The sequence below is a fragment of the Schistocerca serialis genome, chromosome 1 (genome assembly GCF_023864345.2).
Source record: "Schistocerca serialis cubense isolate TAMUIC-IGC-003099 chromosome 1, iqSchSeri2.2, whole genome shotgun sequence".
In the NCBI taxonomy this organism is placed as follows: Eukaryota; Metazoa; Arthropoda; class Insecta; order Orthoptera; family Acrididae; genus Schistocerca; species Schistocerca serialis.
Window position 1 is genome coordinate 712,770,819 of NC_064638.1, and position 23,151 is coordinate 712,793,969.

Below are 23,151 nucleotides of genomic sequence, written 5' to 3' on the forward strand. Positions count from 1 at the left end.
AGTAATCAGCACTCCGAATTTAAGTTAAACTTCTTTTTAATACTTTTGTTGCAATATCACGTAACTCGTTCCAAAACATCACTTCAAAATATAAAACATACTTGAAAATATCTTCCTCACTGTTAAAGTTCACATTTCATAAACTGACTACAATTTGCGTGTTTTTAACAGGACGACCAAAACTTGAGTCTCTAATAACCGCTTACGCGCCCAAAAATCAGAGTTACAAGACTATAGTGACAAAAGAAAGAATACACATAAGAATAATATCATTGTAATATATGCGTATCGACGTATCGAAGTACCTCTACATTAATGAAATCAAATCTGAATGTTGTCACAGAAATATGTTAACTATTTTACAGAAAACAGTAGAATATTGCTGGTATAGAGAGGTTGAGGTGAGGTGCCGTAATGGTTACGTAATTCAAGTACCATTACAAGCAGATCCAGCCCCATCGAGCAGTATCACAACCAAGGTGACTACACTAGTCTACGAGACATCAGCTAGCCCTAATGATTCCTGGTTTCGAAGTAGATCCACTGAGACCATGTATTACGTGCCGTTGTCTGACGTTCCTACCAGTCTCCTGGAGTTCTCTTTTCGAATTGACGCGTCTACAAACCCCTGCCAGCCGACGTGGGCCGCATGCAGTGTACGCCAATAACACCTGCGCTCATGCCATATCCGTCAGCAAGGTAGTCGCCAGCCGTTGCTATGCTGTCGCAGCACTCCACTGCCCGCTAGCCACGGCCGGCTTCTTGGCTGCAGTCATCGACCTGCTGTACGGAAGCATCGATTAATAAAGTATGTTGTTGTTGAGTAAGCATTCTTGAGATCCCATCCCACAGCTCCCTATACACGCCACGTTGGAGACAGAAATAGCCGTCTTGCAGCACTGATGTCAGAGTACCGGTCACATCATAATGTGACAGGCTATACGTGATATTTCATCAGTTAAGAGGGTCAGTGTAACAGTAATTGACAACGGAGTGAACGCTGCAAATATTCTAATATTTCTTTGAATTAATACATAGTTCAAGAGTTGAAATATAGCACTGAACTGAAATACAGAGATTGTAGGCTATAACGGAAAATGACAGTCTGAAAGAAATGCCAAGTTACACTCCAAGAGATAAAAGAAGTACCGGAATGGAACGGAAATCAGTAGATGTGATGTACATACACAGACAATCAAATTATGTGGCAGGCCTTATCTTGCTTAAATGTAAGTCTAGGTGGCTTGCCATTAAGGGCACAAAACGAGGCGTAAGATATCGTCGACTTACTGGTGTGCCGTAAGTCAAGGGTGGCACAGGTGACAACCAAATGGGCACTGCTACGAAAAGAAACGGCGCGCCTGACCATCACTCCTGGTTATCGGGCCGTACAGCGGGTGACAGTCAGGCTGACATACCCACCACTTTCCACAGCGTATTTGGACACGTCTTCATCCTGAAATCTTATTGACTGAAGTAGAACTGTCTTCAGTAATGAGTCCCACCTCGAACTGAGCCCTGATGACAGCGAAAACGTGCCTAGAGACTCCCCGACAGCGGAGTGATACCAACCTGACTGTACTCCGCCATACGGTCCAACAGCCGGGACTGATGGTATGGTGTGCCATTTCTTTTCGTAGCAAGATCCGGTTGCTTGTCATCCGCGGCACCCTTACAGCACAACAGTACATCGACGGTATTCTGTTCCCCGTTTTGTTGCTCTCCATGGCGAGCCATTGTAACCTCCCCCTTACTAATCGACCTATCCTGCTTGCGATATAAAATATGACCGTGGATCGCGTGTATACCTAATGGAATTTTTCTAATTGGATAAGGATATCTTTCCCGCAGAAGCAATACCTATAAGTAGGGGGAAAGTGTACAACCGATCTTTCTGATAGAAAAGTCTACTAAAAATAAAAAAAAGTAATTAAACCGAACAGGGCTACAATTTGGAAAAATGTAAGTTATTTTCGGCATTCACTCACGAACAACATTGGACAGAAAAGGGGTACCAGTGATCATGAATCCAAAAGGTGCACTAATGAACGAAAAGGAAATAATTGCGGTCGCCAGCCCACTACGGCGATTTACATCCAAAATCCTGCACAAGATGATGGGAAAGAAAAACATTTATTAAACACTCCCGTGGCAACTGAAGGTTGTAACGTTTTTTTGACATTAATTTTAAATGAGTATGTAATTTTATTTGTCATTAAATTTTGAAAAAGGCAATGGAATAATGATTTGAAAATAATCACTTAAACTGTATGTTAGTATTGAACTTCGTTACGTGAACAATGACTTTCAGAGACCTCAACATAACGTCATGAAAGAAATTTAGAGAAAGGCAAGCACTTTTTACTTTGCAGTTACTTAATTTTCAAATTGGATTTCATATCTTGTCTGAACAACTGAGCCTTTTTTTACTGACTTGAACAGAATTAAATACTAGAATATGTACCAAACCAAACAGCCATGTGCTCTAATCTATAAGTAAAATAAATAAAACTTCCGCACTCTTAATTTGTGCATTTTCTTTAGATTTGGATTTTTTCCAGTGATAGATTCTCAAACTTCTGTTAGCATATAAGGAAAAAAGGGAACAAGGACCCGCTTGGTAACAATGAACAGTCTTACTTCAGTGCTGTGCGTGCGGCGAAAGTCGGAGCCGACAACGAATCCATGTTGCTGGAACTGCTGCTGTTGTTGAAGACGGTAGCGTCTTGTGGGGCCACGGATAGTTACAGGAATTGGCTGGCGCACGTAAATGATGCCGCCGAAATGGTACTCTCTACTACGAGAGCGATAACACCACACTTCCGCACCCTGCAAGCGCTGGAACCCGTCTCTCCCCTCTCTCCGCGCGCTCTGCGCAACAACTCCCTACCCAAAGATTTTACAACGCACAAGCACTGCTACTATCGTTGCTAGTCGATGCAAATAACAGTTCATTTGGCTTTTTCCCAGAGACTATAAGTTTCACAGTAAAACACAGATAAATACAATGAAACGTCAACAGACTTCTACCTAAATGTACACATACAGCGGAGCAATGTCCTTACTTATTAAAAGAAAGTATTTAAATTACAAATATTTACATACAATGCCATGCATCCTGCGTTTTCGGTGTTACACCATCCTGGGCTTACTTTTCAGCAAGTGAGAGTTTCCACCACTTGTCTTAGTGCTTGCCAAACCCTGCTTTGGCCAGTAAGGTCCCCAGATTTCTCAACAATTGAGAACGTTTCAAGTATTATGGACAGGGCCCTCCAGCCAGCTTGGGATTTTAGGGATGTAACGTGCCATTTGGACAGAATGTGGCACAATATTCCTCAGGAGAACATCCAACAACTCTGTCAGTCAATGCCAACAATGCCAAGCCGAATAACTGCTTGGATAAGACCCAGAAGTGGACCAACACGTTACTGTTTTACTCGATTTGTAAAGCTCTTTCTCTTGAAAAATCATCCAATTTTGGTGAAACTGCAGTCATATGTACATCCATAAATGTAAATCACATCTACCGATTTCCGTCCCATTGGCATAATTCCTTAATGGTGCGTCGTTTTTTTGTTGTTGTTGTTGTTTTGCCTTAGAGTGTTTGTGCAACTGATAATATAAACATGGAAATTATTAAAAGCGTTCCAGAAGGCACACTTCTAAATTTTACGAACATATTCTGGATAAGAACTTGTGCATGTGACGAATCGAATGAAGCCATAGCACGTCTAATTTTTAAGAAAGGATAGAGACTTCAATGTTCCAGTTAGAGAATAAATCCTAAACTAGTGAAAGAGCCTGGTTACCCATAATGGAAAAGTGTACAGCTGAAGCCCAGCAGCATTTAGAAAGGGAAGCTCTCGTACAATTCCTGGTCAATTAGTTGGCAAAAAAGAGTGTTACACATGCTGACACACGTTTTACTTATAGATCCTGAAAAGAATTTTTGGAGTGTTAAAAGAGACTTACTACGTGTATTTTAACGAGTCAAGGCACACCGTTACGTCTTATCAATGCAATAAAATATTTTATGAAAGCAATTCTGTAATAATAAGAACTAATAAAACAGGTAAATTTACTGCTAACATAAATAATGTAGTCAGACAACGGTGCTCTCCGGCTTGATACTAATTAATTTATATGTAGACGAAGTCATCGCAAAGTCGAAAGTAAATTTAAAGAAACTGCATATAATACAGGCAATAACCTTACTACGGCATTATTTGCAGATGATTAGCAAATCATAGGTAGTTTATGGCATGCAACACAAAAAGCATTATGCAAAGTAAACCATATTGCTGCTGGGTATATTGAAAATATCTACAGAGAAAGCCAAAACAAAAGCATTTGACGTTGGGAACCCCATCGGATCAAAATTGATTTGTCAAATTTGGTAATTCACATATTTGGGCTTTCATATTTCATAAATCACCCGATGCCTACATTTAATCTACCACAATTAGATTTTTCATGGGTCTACACAAGGAACTATACTGTTATTGTGCATGAGTCTGAAAAATGGACTCTAACAGCTAATCAAGTGAAGCAAATAGAGGAGTCTGAAACGCAAAAAATGGTTCAAATGGCTCTGAACACTATGGGACTTAACTTCTAAGGTCATCAGTCCCCTAGAACTTAGAACTACTTAAACCTAACTAACCTAAGGACATCACACACATCCATACCCGAGGCAGGATTCGAACCTGCGACCGTAGCGGTCGCGCGGTTCCAGACTGTACCGTCTAGAACCGCTCGGCCACCTCGGCCGGCGTCTGAAATGCAGTTCTTGCGATACGTGACGGGTTATTCACTACCTGACTATAAAAGGAATAAAGACATGTGAGAAGAACTGGGAGTTCTAAGTAACACGAAACTGATCAACCTTTGCTTTCGTTGTTCTTCAGTCTTGTAATGAACGAATAATGAGATGAATATTACCTGCAAACAAAATAATTAATATTATTAAGAATAATGTTACGGGTAATGTTAATAGATTGCGGAAGATAATTTTCGGGAAAGGACGGTTTTGAAATCAGTGGAATTAAATGTTGCATATTTTATTTGTTTTTTATTTCACTGTACTACACAAAATACTTATAAAATGTGAACTGATACCACACACCACCAATTAAATTAGCTTCGTAACCATTTTCTTCCGCTACGGTCGCACGTTCGAATCCTGCCTCGGGCATGGATGTATGTGATGTCCTTAGGTTAGTTAGGTTTAAGTAGTTCTCAGTTCTAGGGGACTGATGACCTCAGCAGTGTCCTGAAGTGCTCAGAGCCATTTTGAACCATTTTCTTCACGCCACGTTATTTGTTTTATGCAGTAGCTTTTACTTCCTTTGTATGTGCTCTTGATCAAAGGCGAATATACAGTATCAGCTGCATATCTTTTCGTGTGTTATTTTACAAAGAAGATACACAGACAGATGAGGATCCTTGTCTGTTATTTTACAAATAAACTATCTGATCAAAAGTATCCGGACACTCCTTTGTAATGCGGAATTGACCATTAGACGTAATGAGAGCCGCACCCGCCAGTGTAAGAGGTGGCGCTGAGTATCGTGATGTTAGTGGAAAAGCAGTAACAGCAGAATTTGTCGTTCAGAAGAGCTCAGGCGACATGGCTCGTCATTTGATGTCGTCTTGAAACTTCTTACTTTAATATTTTTTTACTTAAACTGTTGAGTGAAACTCAATGCTAAAGTGAAGCTGCTTAAACTGTTGAGTGAAACTGAATGCTAAAGGGAAGCTGCTTAAAATGCTGAATGCTTACTCATTGTTTTTAAGCTGCTGAGTGAAACTGAACGTACTGAGCCTACTTTCTCTTTACTTATTCTTATCATCTCAACACTGACCCACCATATCCTAGCGCAACGTAATCTGACTGCTCATAAATGATAATCTGACTTCAAATAATTAATACAAAAGAATGGCCCTTATAACACCCCAACGACCCCCTTAAAGTCAATTAAGACAAATATCATAATACGAAGTAGGGAAGATTTATCTTGGCAAATACGACATTTTTGCCGATAAGCTAACACCAAGAAGTTTTGATAACAACATTTTGCATCACTGAGAGTTTTTGTTATGAAAAGAGGAGGAAGAAACCTCAGATTTAATTAATGGACAAATATCCAAGTGATAATTGCAATTAATATCTTGAAAGCTTTATTCCAAGGTGATGTTAGTCAGAGATAACTTTTATGTGCAGGAGAGTTGTAAGCGCAACGAAGAAATTCAATGCGCCTACAATACTCTTTCACAGAAGAAGTCGCTTGCTGGCTCTCGTCTGTACAGACGCGCGAGAACAATTCTTGTCTTAGTTATTGAGAGTACGGAACGCGATGAGATTGTTTTGCGTTCAGAAGTGTTTCTTGCGTGACGTGATTCACGAACTTCGGAAACTGATTTTCTAAGCAGAGACAGGAACTGATAGACGCGTTTTACTTCATTAATTGAAAAGAGAACTTTGGAACATTTTTTTTAACGTTACGGCGTAGGTTCACTCAGACGTGATCAAAGAGTATCTGTGGATCTCGCTTCATACGGGTTCAACAACTCCACAGCAACGAGCCAACAACGTACGAGAAGACTAATAATTACGATGTTTCCTTACAATTGGTGATGTGTACGATGCGGATGAGATAAGATTTAACAAGTACTGCATATCCGGGCAATGAATCATTCAATCTTAAATCAGAAGAAGCATCCATAGTACGAGTTCGCATTTCTGCCGCCCGTTCACCAACGGGGACCTATGTCATCGTGCTTCGTGTCTCAACTACACTGCGAGAGCTGTGGCAGTAGCAGCTCCACGGCGTCGACAATATCAGCACGCGGTTGGAGTACAGGGACGCCACACTCTGAATTAGTAAAAATCCTAACAATAGCCTATACATTTCATAAGTCACTTACCTCATAAAAATCTTCATTACACGAACTACTGCAATACAGCAAGCGCCAGTACAGCCAGCTAAATAAAAGATTCTAACTACTGAAGGCTCTAACTACTTATAGGCATGTGGTTAGCAAAGGAAAGATTTTGATGCAGAGCAATGTATTTACCTTAAGAATGTGACAACCAGTTCAAAAATTATATAATCGTCACGGCATCGAGTTCTAAAAATTATATAATCGTCCACGGCATTCAGTTCTAAAAATTATATAAGCATCGACAAATTACATTTCCATGAAGGACACACGTCCAGATCGTCTGCCCGCGCTAACACTTCAAACCTCTAACCTCCATCAATGCTAACTACTCATATCTAACTTCCATTACTGCTGGCTGTTCACTTCCAACTTCCATCACCGCTGACTGTTCACTTCCAACTGCTAGTGCGACCAGCCACAGAGTCTCTTGCAGAGTGCGCACAGCGCTGTCAGAGTTATTAATGCAGAGCGCCACATAGCGCTGCCAACATACAAACACATAAACAGGCTACTTACAACCTCAGTGACAAATCCATGACGGACATTTCAACTCTTTCAAAGTCGACTGTTGGTGACGTGACTGTGAACTGGAAACGCGAAACAAAAACGACAGCTAAACCGAGACCAGGCTAGCCTCGGGTACTGACGGACAGGGATCGTAAAGCATTGTGGTGGGTGGTTGTGAAATATCGCATGAATTCTACGGAAGTAATCACTCTTGGGTTCAAAAGTGTTACCAGCAATCCAGCTAACGTAATGACTGTGCTAAGGACTTAAAAAGAACGAGGTAGAAGGGCGACCAGCTCCTCTAAGCCACGCATTTCTGCAGTCAGTGCTAAGTGACGCCTGAGACTGGGTGAACAGCGACACCAATGGACAGTGAATGACTGGAAACGAGTGATTTGAAGTGACGAAGCTCTGTGGAAATCCGGTAGGATAGTTTAGAGTTGGCGAATTTCCGGAGAACGCCATCTACCATCATGATTGTCCCCAATAGTGAAGTACAGAAGATATGATCTAACAGTATGGCCGTGTTTTTTGATTAGTGTGTGGTCCCCTTATTCCACTTAAAAAAACGATAAATACGGAAGGATATGAAAACATTTTAGTAGATTGTGTAAGCCTGCTGCGTACAATAGAGGAACATGTGATGTTTAAAGCTTTCCCAGTGTACTGATAGTTCCATAAAAACACGGGAGAACTGCCGGATATCAGTAACGTCCTGCCACGATATTTCGGCGCACAGTCTTCTGGCCATCTTCAGGTGAATGCCACTGTAGTAGTACTGAGTACGCGCTGAGCTCCGCTATTTAAAGCCGTACTGAGGTGACATTGCGCATGCGCTGCTCAGTGTGCGCGTTCATAACAGCTCCGTGCCCTGCGCCTCGCGCCCTCCACGGTGAAAGCGTGGCGTATCCATATCAGGTCGATTTTCATCTTTATGCAGATAACTACGTCGACTACGAAGTTTCTCTATAACAGGATTCCAAGCAGAGTTTAGCTGATAACCGCTATCTCGATTGATGAGAGTCTCATTGTCAGACAATCTTATTTCCACAGATTCATTGATAATCGAACTCCAAAAGTTTGATGTATGGGCCAAAATTTTTGTGTCGTCGTAATTCATGGAATGGTCTGTGGAAATACAATGTTCGGCGATTGCGGACTTGGTGGGTTGGAGAAGGCGAGTATGCCGTTGGTGTTCCACAATGCGTTCCTGCAGTTTGTGTTGTTTGCCCTATATATGATTTGCCGCATTCAGTCGGAATTTTGTAAACACCTGATTTACGCAGGCCCAGGTCGTCTTTAACGGATCCCACCAGTGATGAAATTTTGGAAGGAAGGCGAAAGATGACGCTCACTTGATACTTTCTCAATATTCTGCCTATCTGCGAAGAAATATTCCCAACAAATGGTAGATAAGCAGTCGACCTGAAGGCCTCTTCCTCTTCCTTGTTCCGTCGTTTGTAGGTCTTCATCACTCTGTTCACTTGCCTAGGTGAAAAGCCATTCTTCAGAAATACTTTTTGCAGGTGTTCCAGTTCCACTTGAAGACTGTCGGCGTCAGAGAGATTATGGGCATGGTGGATTAAGGTTTTGAGAACGCCCATTGTTTGTGCTGGATGGTGGCAACTAGTAGCTTGTAGATACATGTCTGCATGAGTGGGCTTTCTGTACACCGAGTGGCCAAGTGTGCCATCACTCTTCCGTCGCACCAAGACGCCTAAAAATGGCAGACAACCATCTTTCTCGATCTCCATGGTAAACTTTATGTTTTCATGTATGGAGTTCATGTGACGTAAAAATTCTTGAAGACGTTCCAGACCATGAGGCCACACTATAAAAGTGTCGTCAACGTATCGCCAAAATACTGTCGGTTTAAAAGTGGCAGAGTCGAGTGCTCTCTCCTCAAAATCTTCCATAAAAAGATTGGCCACCAGGGGAGACGAAGGACTCCCTATGGCGACACCGTCAGATTGTTCGTAAAATTCATTGTTAAATATAAAATATGTAGAGGAGAGAGTGTGCTCAAACAACGCTGTAATGTCTGCATCAGACATATTGCCAATGAGGTGTAGCGAGTCCACCAGAGGCACCTTTGTGAAAAGTGAAACCACATCAAGACTGAGCAATAAGTCTTTACTTTGCAGTTGTAGTGACTGAAGTCGGCTGATAAAATTACCAGAATTCCTTATGTGATGTGCACACTTGCCTATCATTGGTTTGAGCAAAGATCCCAAGAATTTTGCTAGGTCATAGGTGGCTGCTCCAATGTTACTCACAATTGGACGTAATGGCACATCTTCCTTGTGGATCTTAGGCAGTCCAACTTTTATCAAATAGTTCTCTGCCGAAGGAGGTCATCAAGAGACTGAAACCAAACATTTCAGTTCCACCTGGGCTATATGGAATGATTTATGGACCATAACATTCTTCAAATGAACTACCCTGCCCAGAGTCCCAATCTGAACCCAGTGGAAGACCTTTGGGACGAATTTCTAGTCGACATCGCTCCTTCTCCCAAGGTCCAACATCAGTACCGTTCTGCGTTCGGTTCTTGAGGAAGAATGGGCTGTTATTCCCCCACAGATAACATAAAACTCACTGAAAGTGCCCCAGCAGAGATCAAGTCGGCGTAACGTGAATACTCCATATTAATGCCCACATACAGGTGAGAGGATTTTTTCATGAGATAGTGTGTGCTAACTTGTTCTCCAATCACAGAACACACAGCACTGATTCGAAACAGGTCTATACATAGTTCTAGATAACAGTCACAGAAATCATTTTTCCTGAGGCGCATGATTTTAAAAATTCATTCAGGTGGGTATCTGAGCTGATGTAGAACAGGTAATGAGTTATTTATTCTCAGTGCACGTTATCTTCAAAAGTAACTTGTGGACAAGACAACACATTCCAACACTTAATAATAATAGTAGTAGTAGTAGTTTAGCAAATCAAGAGCCTTAATATAACTTGATTTTCATTACCACAGTTCTACCGATCACATACGTTCTTATGAAAATGGTTTCACCAACACTGAAAGATCTCCATTTTTCAGTATTGGTTGCATTAGTGATATTGTTCTTGAACAATAGGACACTGACAGATGGTCTAGGCTGTATTTATGTGCGCACATCTTCGAAACATGGATCTCATGAAAGAAAAAATTCTAAACGATCTTGAGAAACCCCGTACCTTAAGAAGTATTCCAAACGAGAAATTTTTAATATTAAATGTGCACATTAAAGAAGCCTATGAAATATTATGACAATGTAATAATGATAGACAATATCGATCCTTTGTGTACTAAAACATTGTTTCCTTGAGATAGAAATTTTTCTCCTTAATTCAAATTTTCTAAACGCAATCGTGGGTTGTAGTATGTAACAGGTATATTTCAGAAGTTGCATAGAACACGAAATTTACCATTAACTCAGATAAAACTACAGAAGTTGATGTAATCTGAAAGTCAAAATTGCAGAACTTATTGTTCAAGTTGCTAAAGGAACATTATTTTTTTTGTTATAGAATCATATACGTGTGAAACAGAAAATAAACTGGCAAATTTTAGAAACTCACGCTCTTGCAGATGGATCTTTGAAATATTACCATTTTTACTCTTCCTCTTCCACCGCCAATAGTTTTCTTCCCGGCCCTTGTATTTCATCCTATTTTGAGCGTAAGGCATTTATCTAATATGGCATACACATTACTCGTGTATGTAGATGATTTACGAATTGGCAAAAATTTCAGGAGTCATCGTACGTCCAAAAACGTTCACAGTTTCCCTACTGACAGCATCACTATGACATGTTACTGATCACCAGGATACCAACAGGGAACAAGCTAACTAAACAAACGTTAACGTTTTCACTCATTGTATCTGCCGATAATTAAGGAAAAATAAGGAAATGGGTATATAAACGTTTCAGTACACGGATACCATGAAAGAGAAAAGAAAACGAAATGTGAGAAGCTAGTTATTCTGCATCTGCACTGTGATCCTCAGAACTGATTTTCTTTCGATTGCGTAGCCTTTAAAACTAATGAGTTGAACTGAAAGACCATGTCAGTCATAGATTAGTTTATTTGAAATCAAAAGGTATTCTGACCAGTTTGCCCAAAAATTCAAGATCATACAGAATTCACAACCATAAGTACTACAATTGTATCGCATAGATCTCGACACTATATCGCCTCAATGAAATCCATTAACGCTTTCTTTGCCAAGAGGCATTGTTGCATTGTTGATGTTCACTTCAGTCCAATGTTGAGATCGCTTGTAAAGCAAGCCTTTTTTTTTTTTTTTTTTTTTTTTTTTTTTTTTTTTTTTTTTTTTTTTGACACATGCTATGTTCTAAATAGAATATGTAGATGAATACATTGGTTGCGTCTTCCTATATTCACTAAATGCTTTCGACACTACACCACAAAGCTGACTGATAAGACACGATCATACAGAACATCGTCATAGATATGTTATTGAATCAATGAATGTTTGACTCACAGAAGCAGATACATTAGTCTGGAAGGAGAATGTTTATTTTTCTATAATTTTAATTTTCAATCCCTAACGTTAAAAGTGGGTGTGCGAGTTCTGACCTATTCGAAGATCAGGCTCTTTTCAGGCAAGTACCAGAAAACTGGTAATGGCTATGATATTATAAAGCGTCAACGCTGACAGGGCCCTGAAAGGTTTCGCAGATAAATAACCGTCAGTCGGTAGGAGAGTGGTTCATCCAGTTTAGTGCAATAGCCGCTGGAGTGAGGTAGCACGTTCAGGACCTGAGAGCGGCGGATACCGCTTTACGAAGTCCCAGAGCCAATCGCTGACGTTATCCGCTTCCATAGCAAACTGTGCTGGCCAAGAGATACTAACTACAAGTCGTTTAACTGAACCCATCAATAACCAAGGATGTTATCCACAATATGCAACCAACACAACTTCGTACCAGCTGCACCATGGTTGCAGTACCACTTTTAATTGAAGAGCGACGTGCGAAGGGAATTTTATTACACCGACTGTGAGTAAATACAGAAACCGACATCTCGGTTGAGGTGTCACTGGGTAGCATTTATGTCATAATATTACAACACAGATGTAAACACGCTTAAGTGCATTTAGAATATACAACTTGTGGCATTTTTATACGGTCATCGCACCGCACATACACGCCACAGCAGTGCAACATTAAGATAAGTAGATTTCACGTAGAGTACTGCTCAAACAACTAGTAACTGTATTTAGCTATAATTAACAGAAGTAGCTGTTTCATAATTAAACTAGGCCATAGCGCCTAAGTAGGAATATAAATTACAGATAATGACCAAGCTGAATCAAGTACACTCAGTAATGTTTCACTGTATCTGGATCGTAATCGTACAACAAGCGTAAGTAGCATAATTCAGATTTTAAGTGAATTGTGTATCACTTGGATTAACTTTTATTTAGATTCTGTTTATTCCTCACCGAAACATTGAATGACCAGGATCACATAATATACAGCAATCACCTGACAACCTACAAACTTGTAGTTTCTACAGCGGTAGCACGACAAGGCACTGGAAGGGGTAAGGCAGCGCCTACGAACAGGAGCAGAGAGCTGCGCTCCTGAGGGGGCATTTCTTGTCGCGAGCCTTTTTTCGGTGGAAGGTCTGCTAGGTTTGATAGTCGCGGTGTGTCGTCGGGTTCAGGCACACTGTCGTGGCCGCTCGCAGTCGGCGAGATCGAGTTGCTGTTTCAGGATGATGGACCTTGTTCACGAGCTAACAGTCTGGTTACGTACTTTTTTTATTTCCTGCTAGAATATTAGTGCACACGTATTATAAAAATGTATGTATACTGCACGTTCCCCACAATCCGCGAATACCCAGACTTTATCATCCTGTACTTTAGAATGAGAGCACTCAGTGGCTGGTAATAAACCTTACACTTAATTTCAAACATTTACGAAACCCTTTCTCGCTGACAACACCTACAAAATTATGAAAGAAAAAAACTTTGTTGCTTACTACATTTTCACTGTTCATACAGTAAAACTGCCGAATCGGACATGACATTTTAATTTATTACTTGTATTGTATTGTATGGAACTGGGGATCTAGAAGCGACGGAGAGGCTTCGTCCCCGGCGTAGCCCTCAGTGGTTCACAACCCCACAACAGGCTACAGCAGTCCACTCACCCCACCGTCGCCCCACACCGAACCCACGGTTATTATGCGGTTCGGCCCCCAGTGGATTCCCCCCCCCCCCCCCCCCCCCCCCCCTACCGACCCCTACCCGGGGAACGTCTCACACCAGATGACTGTAACCCAAATGTTTGCATGGTAGAATAAGTATGACGTATACGTACGTGGAGAAAGTGTTTGCGCAGCAATCGCCGACGTAGTGTAACTGAGGCGGAATAAGAGGAACCAGCCCCCATTCGTCGAGGCAGATGGAAAACCGCCTTAGAAACCATCCACATACTGGCCGCCACACCGGACCTCGACACTAATCCGCCGGGCGGATTGGTTCCGGGGACCGGCACGCCTTCCTGCCGGAAAGCAGTGAATTTATTACTTCCTTACAACTAACTGTACGTGCGACACATTTTGCACACAGTAACCACATATACCACTGAATATACCAGGAAAATTATATAATTGTACGTCACATAGTTCAGGAGATGTGATGTCATGAACATCGAGATGCGTGAAAAACTGTCGCATCATGCTACACTTTTATATTCATTACTTCGTCGCTACTATCTCTACTGGCAACATTTTTCGCTGACAGTTACCACATCTGCCGCTGAATGTACCAACAAAAATATATCATGGTGCACAAATACGGTGAGCAACAGAATTAAAGGATTACTTTTTCGAAACGCCGTAATTATCTGCCATTGCGAGGCACAAGTTTTAAATTTGGCTCAAATGTGCTTAGAGCCCACCTCTACATCGGTGCAAAAGCGTGGCGTCCTGCGACATCGCCCTAGCGCTCGACAGCGCTTCAAACAGCAAGGTGTCGACATACGCGCGAAAAAGACCACACATGAGAAGTTCATGTGACGTGTAAAGTGGGCTAACGATGTCCCGTTGGCACCAAATTTTACCAAAATTCTGCACAACGCCTCCGTGGACATCTCACCCTGTGGGAAGGTCGTCAAAGTCCCTCTTATCGACATTTCACCCCCTCGTTTGACGGCTACTAAGGTCTGAACCGCTGTGCCCATCGGAGTCAGAGGGACACATTTTTTAGGTTGGAGTCAGGTTACAGACAGAGAGTATTGAAAGAGATTAAAACAGAACAGTGCCATAATGTCTATAGCAGTAGCCAAAGATATAAAATTTGTGTGTTTCATCAGAACATTAGAGGATTGAAAAACAAGATAGATGAGCTTCTTTTATGCACAGAAAATGGGGTAAATTCGGAAGGTGTAGATGATTTGAGTCTTTCCGAACACCATGTAACCGCAGTGATGGAGAAGTTAAATTTAAGGGATTACTGATTAGCATCTTGTTCATGTAGAGTCAACATGGAAAAAGGAGGAGTTGCTACTAATATGAAAACTGGACACAAAGACAAAAATATTGAAACAAATAGTTGTTGTGTAGATCAGAGCCTTGAAGCATGTTTTTGTGAGTTGCTACTGCAATATACTTCTATAGTAATTATAACAATCTACAGATCAAGGTAACTTTCAGCTATTCATGAAAAATCTAGAGGCATTATTGAGCTACCTGTCAGGCAAAAAGAAGCAGTTAGTTTTTTGTGGTGATTTTAATGTAGATTTCTTAAAAGATAAGGATAGGAAAAATGAGCTAGAATCTTTGTTTGGTTGTTTCAATCTACTATCTGTTGTAAATTTTTCAACTCGTGTGCAGCAGCATAGTAGGTCACTTATCGATAACATTTTCATACACAGTGCTCAGGCAGAAACAGTTAATGTGCACCCAGTTGTTAATGGGCTATCTGATCATGATGCACAGTTAATGGAAATAACACATATAGCACCTTACAGGCTTCAGGCAGGTTCATACATGGCAGGGAGGCTTATTGATGCGAACAGGGTACAGAGTTTTAAGAGCAGCCTAGAAGAGGTGGAATGGGATGAAGTATACACAGAAAATGATGCTGATGCCAAATTCAGTTTATTCAACCATAAATTTGTCTCAATATTTGAGAGTTGCTTTCCTGAAATGTTACCCAAAAAGCCATTACAACGTCAAGTAAGCTGTGGATTACTAAGGGAATTAAGATATCGTGTAAGAGGAAGAAGAAAATATATGGACAGGCCAGAATAAGTCATGATCCGACGTTACTTGCTTACTACAAATGATACTGTAATATTTTAAGGAGAGTCATTAAGAAGTCGAGAAGCTTATGTGTTCTGACAGAAATTAATAACCCGGATAATAAGATTAAAACTATATGGAATATTGTCAAATGGGAGACAGGGCAGCCTGACAGTGCACAGCAGACCATATCAATAAAGCTAAATGATGATGTGAGTGATAATTGACAAGTTGCAAGTATTTTTAACAATCACTTTCTGAATGTAGTAGCAAAAATAGGGTTAAAGGTTTCAGCTGAAGAAGCAAAAAAAAAAAAAAAAAATTAAAAATGTCATTCCCCAGGACTTTAGGCCTTTAGAAATAGCACCAACATCCCCCACTGAAATTAAGGGAATTATAAATGTACAGAAAAACAAGATCTCGTGTGGTGTTGATGGAGTCTCTAACAGAATTGTGAAGTGTTGTTGTAATTTAATAATTGGAGTCCTTAGTGATATATGTTATGCTTCGCTAGCACAGCAATTTTTCCAGACAGATGGAAATACGCGATTGTCAAACGTTTACATAAGAAAGGGGACAAGAGTGACTTAAATAATAATAGACCAATTTCATTGCTGACTTCATTTTCTAAAGTATTCGAAAAAGTTATGTATTCAAGAGTAGTCTCACATTTAAGTGAAAATAATTTACTGAGCATGTCACAATTCGGATTCCGGAAAGGTTACTCCACTGAGAATGCTATCTACACATTTACCCATCAAATAGTACAAGCCCTAAATAACAAATTATCGTCAGTTGGTATTTTTTGTGATCTTTCTAAGGCATTTGACTGTTTGGATCATGTCACACACTTAGAAAAACTCAGGTTTTATGGAATTGAAAGCTATACACACAGATGGTTTGAACCATACTTAACGAACAGAAAGCAAAAAGTTGTACTGAATAACACAAATAATGTTGGGAGGGTGGTAAATATAAGTGAATGAGGAGTTATCACAAACGGAGTCCCACAAGGTTCAATTTTAGGTCCTCTGCTGTTCCTTATTCATGTGAATGACCTCTCACTTAATGTTCAGCAAGCAGAACTTGTACTTTTCTCAGATGACATGAGTGTCATAATAGATCCCATTCCAGAAAAAGCAGCTGAAAATATTGTTAAGGATGTCTTCCAAAGAATTATTAAGTGGTTCTCAGAAAATGGACTCTAGCTTAATTTTGAAAAAACTCACTATATCCAGTTCTGTACACTGAATAGAGTCATACCGACAGTTGATGTAGCATGTGAACAGGGCTCAGTTAACAGGGTAGAGTTCTCCAGATTTTTGGGTGTTCACATTGATGACAACTTGAACTGGAAGAAGCATATTACTGAGCTTCTCAAACAATTAACTTTCGATCTTCGTATAATAGCCAGTCTTGGTAATAAACAAATCAGCCTCCTAACATACTTTGCATACTTCCTCTCAATAATGTCTTATGGAGTAGTTTTCTGGGGTAACTCACCGCTTAGACATAAAGTATTGACTGCACAGAAGAGAGCAGTGAGAATAATTAGTGGTGTTCACCCAAGGACATCATGTAGGACCTATTCAAGGAGTTAGGTATTTTAACTGCACCATCAGAATACATATATTCGCTAATGAAATTCGTTATAAATAATCCATCTCAATTCGCGAAGAACAGTGATGTTCATACGTACAACACGAGAATTCAAAATGACCTTTCCTGTCCGTTATTGAAGCTGTCAGTTGTTCGAAAAGGAGTACATCATTCATCAACAAAAATCTTTGATCATTTGCCCATCAACATAAAGTGTCCTGTACGTAGAAGATCAAGTTTTAAATCTAGCTGAAAATCATTTCTTTTGGACAACTCCTTCTATTCCATTGACGAGTTTCTGTTTTAGAACTGGTTAAAAAATTGTACCTCTAAATGTAGTTGCATGTATATATATATATATATATATATATATATATATATATATATATATATATATATATATCTTGTAATCTGACTTGTCCCACATCATATCGATAAAATAATCGTGAAAATGATCTACGCAACATGACATAACGCATTACGTTGATTTCCACACATTTCGCGGTCGAAAACAACAGTTTGCACTGAGATGAGCAACAATAAGTCGTTCTCGACATCTTTTGATACTGATGGAACCTCCTTGACGCTTCACTCCTTCTCCAAGGACATCGCTGGCTAACAGTCCCACTGAAGATGATCTCATGCCTTTGTGGTGCAATGTGAGGGCAAGATATGCTCTGGTGTACAGAGTGCAACCACTGGGGACCGTTCAAAACCATTCGACGAAATTTGCACGTGATTCGAATCAGCAGAAGAGTGTTATGCTTTTTCAGTGCTCCTGTTTCACGTCCTCCTGTGACGTGGACACAGAAGGATGTGACATTCACACATGCGTGAATAAATCGGCAAAGTCTCCGTCTAAGATCCCCCAGTCGGCAACAGCCTTGGCAGCATCCATCATCCCCCCCCCCCCCCCAAATTGAGAATTTAAAAAATGTGTCTTTACAGAAAAAAACCTTCCTAGTAATGCTAGGCGCCTGCAGAAGCACTGCAGGTGTATCAAGTTGACCATTCGTTACATCCCAAGGATTGGCGAACAATCGTAATACCACATCTTCTAGTGATGTCACAGTGCTCACGATCGCATAGGAATTTCAAGGAAGATTAGGGTTAATGTTTGTTCGACGACGAGATAGATACAGAAGCAATTTGAGCTCGGACTGAGCTAGGAGGAGCGAAGTCATCCTTGGCGTTTTCAGAGAAGCCGTCGCGACATCCGTCTCAAGTGACTGAAAGAAACGATTAGAAATCTAATTTAGGAAGGCCAGATGCGGACTGAAACACGACTCCTCCAGTATGTAGGTTTTCTGACTTAATCACTGAGCCACTTTGCTCGGTTTGAGGGATGAGTATAGGAAGACGGAACTGGACACCTCGGTTTTCACTGTATACGTCATACCAACTGCGAAGTGAAAAATTTTGTCGGTCTCGTTCTCTTGTAAAAGCCAATAGTTATGTCTGCGTTGGTTTATTTCACATAGCGCTTTTTTAACTTGTCCGTTCCAGATTGTTACGAGAAGTAAGGCCTTGTAGTTTCAGTACTGTGAAAGCTTTTCTACAACTTCTTAGATCTGTGTCTTGGCCTTCCTTATTGGTATAAAGTATAAAACTAAATCTGTAAATGGCACGGTAACATTTGTTTTGTAATCATTACAGAAAGGAAGAGTCGAATGACAATACCAGGACGTAGATTACGACAGCTTGTTCAGCTACTAATTCGAGAGGCTATCTTCCACAGACACCAGTGGTTTCTTTCCTCCGCAATATTTGAGAGCTGTGTCTTAAGGGCATTTGATTATTTATATGATTTTGATGAATGCGTATAAAATATAGTGCTGCCTTCATGTTGTTGATGAATGAGGTAACATTCGAAAGGCCGTGCCAGAAAGTAGCCTGCTACTCTCTGATAATGTAAAGGAAGCTACCGAGCTTATAATGTAAACAGGACGGACAGATTACCATTAATAGTATCACTTAGCCACGCTACAGAAGACAGCTGAGAGATCTGCAGTTTGGCCCCTGACATTGGCTTAATGTATGATCACGACCAATATCAACCCTTCTTTCCTCTCTGGCCAAATATTCCCTCTTGGATTCCAACCAGATCTTTCTACTACGAGCACTAGTCGCTCCAGATCTATTCAGTACCTCCTCATTAGTTACGAGATCTACCCATCCAGCATTCTTCTGTAGCACCACATAAAAAAGCTTCTATTCTCTTCTTGTCTAAACTGTTTATTTTCCATGTTTCACTTCCATACATGGCTACACTCCATAAAAATTATTCGGGAAAGACTTCCTAACACTTAAATCAATATTCGATGTTAACTAATTTCTCTTTCTAAGAAACACTTTTCTCGCCATTGCCAGTCTACATTTTATATCCTTTCTACTTCGCCCGTCATCAGTTATTTTGATTCTCAAACAACTATTGCTTAAAGTGTCTCGTTTCATAACCTCCTTCCCACGGCGTTACCTGACTTAATTCGTCTACATCTTATTATCCTTGGTTTGCTTTTGTTGATGTTCATCTTATTTCCTCCTTTCAAGGACGTGTCCATTCCCTTCAACTGCTCTTCTAAGTTCTTTGCTGTCTCTACAGAATTGCAATGTCATCTACAAACCTCAAAGTTTTTATTTCTTCTCCCTAAACTTTAATTTCTGCTCTAAAGTTTTCTTTTGTTTCGTTTACTGATTGCTCAATGTTTAGATTGAACAACGTCGGTGATAGGATGCAACCCTGTCTCACTTCCTTCTCAACCATAGCTTCCCTCAGCTCTTATAACTGCCATCTGGTTTCTATACAAACTGTAACTAGCCCTTCGCTCCCTGTATTTTGCCCCTGTTATCTTCAGTATTTCACAGCGATTATTCCAGCCAACATTGTCAAAAGTTTTCTCTAAGTCTTCAAATGCTTCACCTATCTTCTAACGTAATCCGTAGGGTCAGTATCCACTTGCGTGTTCCTATACTTCTCCGGAATACAAACTGGCTTTCACCAGTGTTCCATTCTTCTGTAACGAATTCTTGTTGGTACTTTGCGGCAACGACTTATTGCACTGATGTTGTTGTTGTTGTCTTCAGTCCTGAGACTGGTTTGATACAGCTCTCCATGCTACTCTATCCTGTGCAAGCTTCTTCATCTCCCAGTACTTACTGTAACCTACACCCTACCGAATCTGCTTAGTGTATTCATCTCTTGCTCTCCCTCTACGATTTTTACACTCCACGCTGCCCTCCAATGCTAAATTTGTGATCCCTTGATGCCTAAGAACATGTCCTACCAACCGGTCCCTTCTTCTTGTCAAGTTGTGCCACAAACCCCTCTTCTCCCCAATCCTATTCAATACCTCCTCATTAGTTATGTGATCTACCCATCTAATCTTCAGCATTCTTCTGTAGCACCACATTTCGAAAGGTTCTATTCTCTTCTTGTCCAAACTATTTATCGTCCATGTTTCACTTCCATACATGGCTACACTCCATACAAATACTTTCAGAAACGACTTCCTGACACTTAAATCTATACTCGATGTTAACAAATTTCTCTTCTTCAGAAACGCTTTCCTTGCCATTGCCAGTCTACATTTTTTATCCTCTCCACTTCGACCATCATCAGTTATTTTGCTACCCCAAAAGCAAAATTCCTTTACTACTTTAAGTGTCTCATTTCCTAATATAATTCCCTCAGCATCACCCGACTTAATTCTACTACATTCCATTATCCTCGTTTTGCTTTTGTTGATGCTAATCTTATATCCTCCTTTCAAGACACTGTCCATTCCATTCAACTGCTCTTCCAAGTCCTTTGCTGTCTCTGACAGAATTACAATGTCATCGGCAAACCTCAACGTTTTTATTTCTTCTCCATGGACTTTAATACCTACTCCGAATTTTTCTTTTGTTTCCTTTACTGCTTGCTCAATATACAGATTGAATAACATCGGGGACAGGCTACAACCCTGTCTCACTCCCTTCCCAATCGCGTCTTCCCTTTCATGCCACTCGACTCTTATAACTGCCATCTGGTTTCTGTACAAATTGTAAATAGCCTTTCGCTCCCTGTATTTTACCCCTGCCACCTTTAGAATTTGAAAGCGAGTATTCCAGTCAACATTGTCAAAAGCTTTCTCTAAGTCTACAAATGCTAGACATGTGGGTTTGCCTTTCCTTAATATTTCTTCTAAGATAAGTCGTAGGGTCAGTATTGCCTCACGTGTTCCAACATTTCTGCGGAAACCAAACCGATCTTCACGAGGTCGGCTTCTACCATTTTTTCCATTCGTCTGTAAAGAATTCGCGTTAGTATTTTGCAGCTGTGACTTATTAAACTGATAGTTCGGTAATTTTCACATCTGTCAACACCTGATTTCTTTGGGACTGGAATTATTATATTCTTCTTGAAGTCTGAGGGTATTTCGCCTGTCTCATATATATTGCTCACCAGATGGTAGAGTTTTGTCATGACTGGCTCTCCCAAGGCCGTCAGTAGTTCTAATGGAATGTTGTCTACACCCGGGGCCTTGTTTTGACTCAGGTATTTTAGTGCTCTGTCAATCTCTTCACGCAGTATCGTATCTCCCATTTCATCTTCATCTATATCCATTTACATAATATTGTCCTCAAGTACATCGCCCTTGTATAGGCCCTCTATATACTCCTTCCACGTTTCTGCTTTCCCTTCTTTGCTTAGAACTGGATTTCCATCTGAGCTCTCGATATTCATACAAGTGGTTCTCTTTTCTCCAAAGGTCTCTTTAATTTTCTTGTAGGCAGTATCTATCTTACCCCTAGTGAGATAAGCCTCTACATCCTTACATTTTTCCTCTGGCCATCCCTGCTTAGCCATTTTGCACTTCCTGTCGATCTCATTTTTGAGACGTTTGTATTCCCTTTTACCTGCTTCATTTGCTGCGTTTTTATATTTTCTCCTTTCATCAATTAAATTCAATATTTCTTCTGTTATGCAAGGATTTCTACTATCCCTCGTCTTTTTACCTACTTGATCCTCTGCTGCCTTCACTACTTCATCCCTCAGAGCTACCCATTCTTCTTCTACTGTATTTCTTTCCCCCACTCCTGTCAATTGTTCCCTTATGCTCTCCCTGAAACTCTGTACAACCTCTGGTTTAGTCAATTTATCCAGGTCCCATCTCCTTAAATTCCCAGTTTTTGGAAGTTTCTTCAGTTTTTGCAGTTTCTTGCACTGATAGTTCAGTAATTTTCATACCTGTCAGCAACTGCTTTCTTTGGCATTGGAATCATTATTTTCTTTTTGAAGTCTGGGGGAATTTCGCCTGTTCATACATCTTGCACATCAAATGACGTCATCAAATTGAAAGAAATGTAATTTCCGGAAAACGAATTAAGGACACACAGGCAAATAACATATTTTTGAGAATTATTAAATACTTAAAATATGAAACAATCTTAATGAAGAAAATACGGAATTCATGATTTTACAAAGTGAATTAATTTTGAAATTACTGGAAAATCCGATAATCGCCCTTACTCGCAAACAAACATTCCTCTCGCTCTCTGCATCAGATCAATCTGTTACACACTTCTTTTGAACATAATTTATCTGGCTGCATCATTTTTAGACCTTCTTGGATTGTGCTGTGTAATGTTTAATTTTACATCATGTTCCATCTTGCAATGTTAGGACATTATCCCCTTCAATCTCAGTCAGTACGTTATAGATTTTCGTTGCTATGCTCGGGTATCTGATCAAGATTTCTGTTTAAGCGCAATCTCTATCTACAGCTGACGTCTGATTGCTTGCAATGTCATGTTACGAACTTTCTGTGGTTCTTTTCTCAT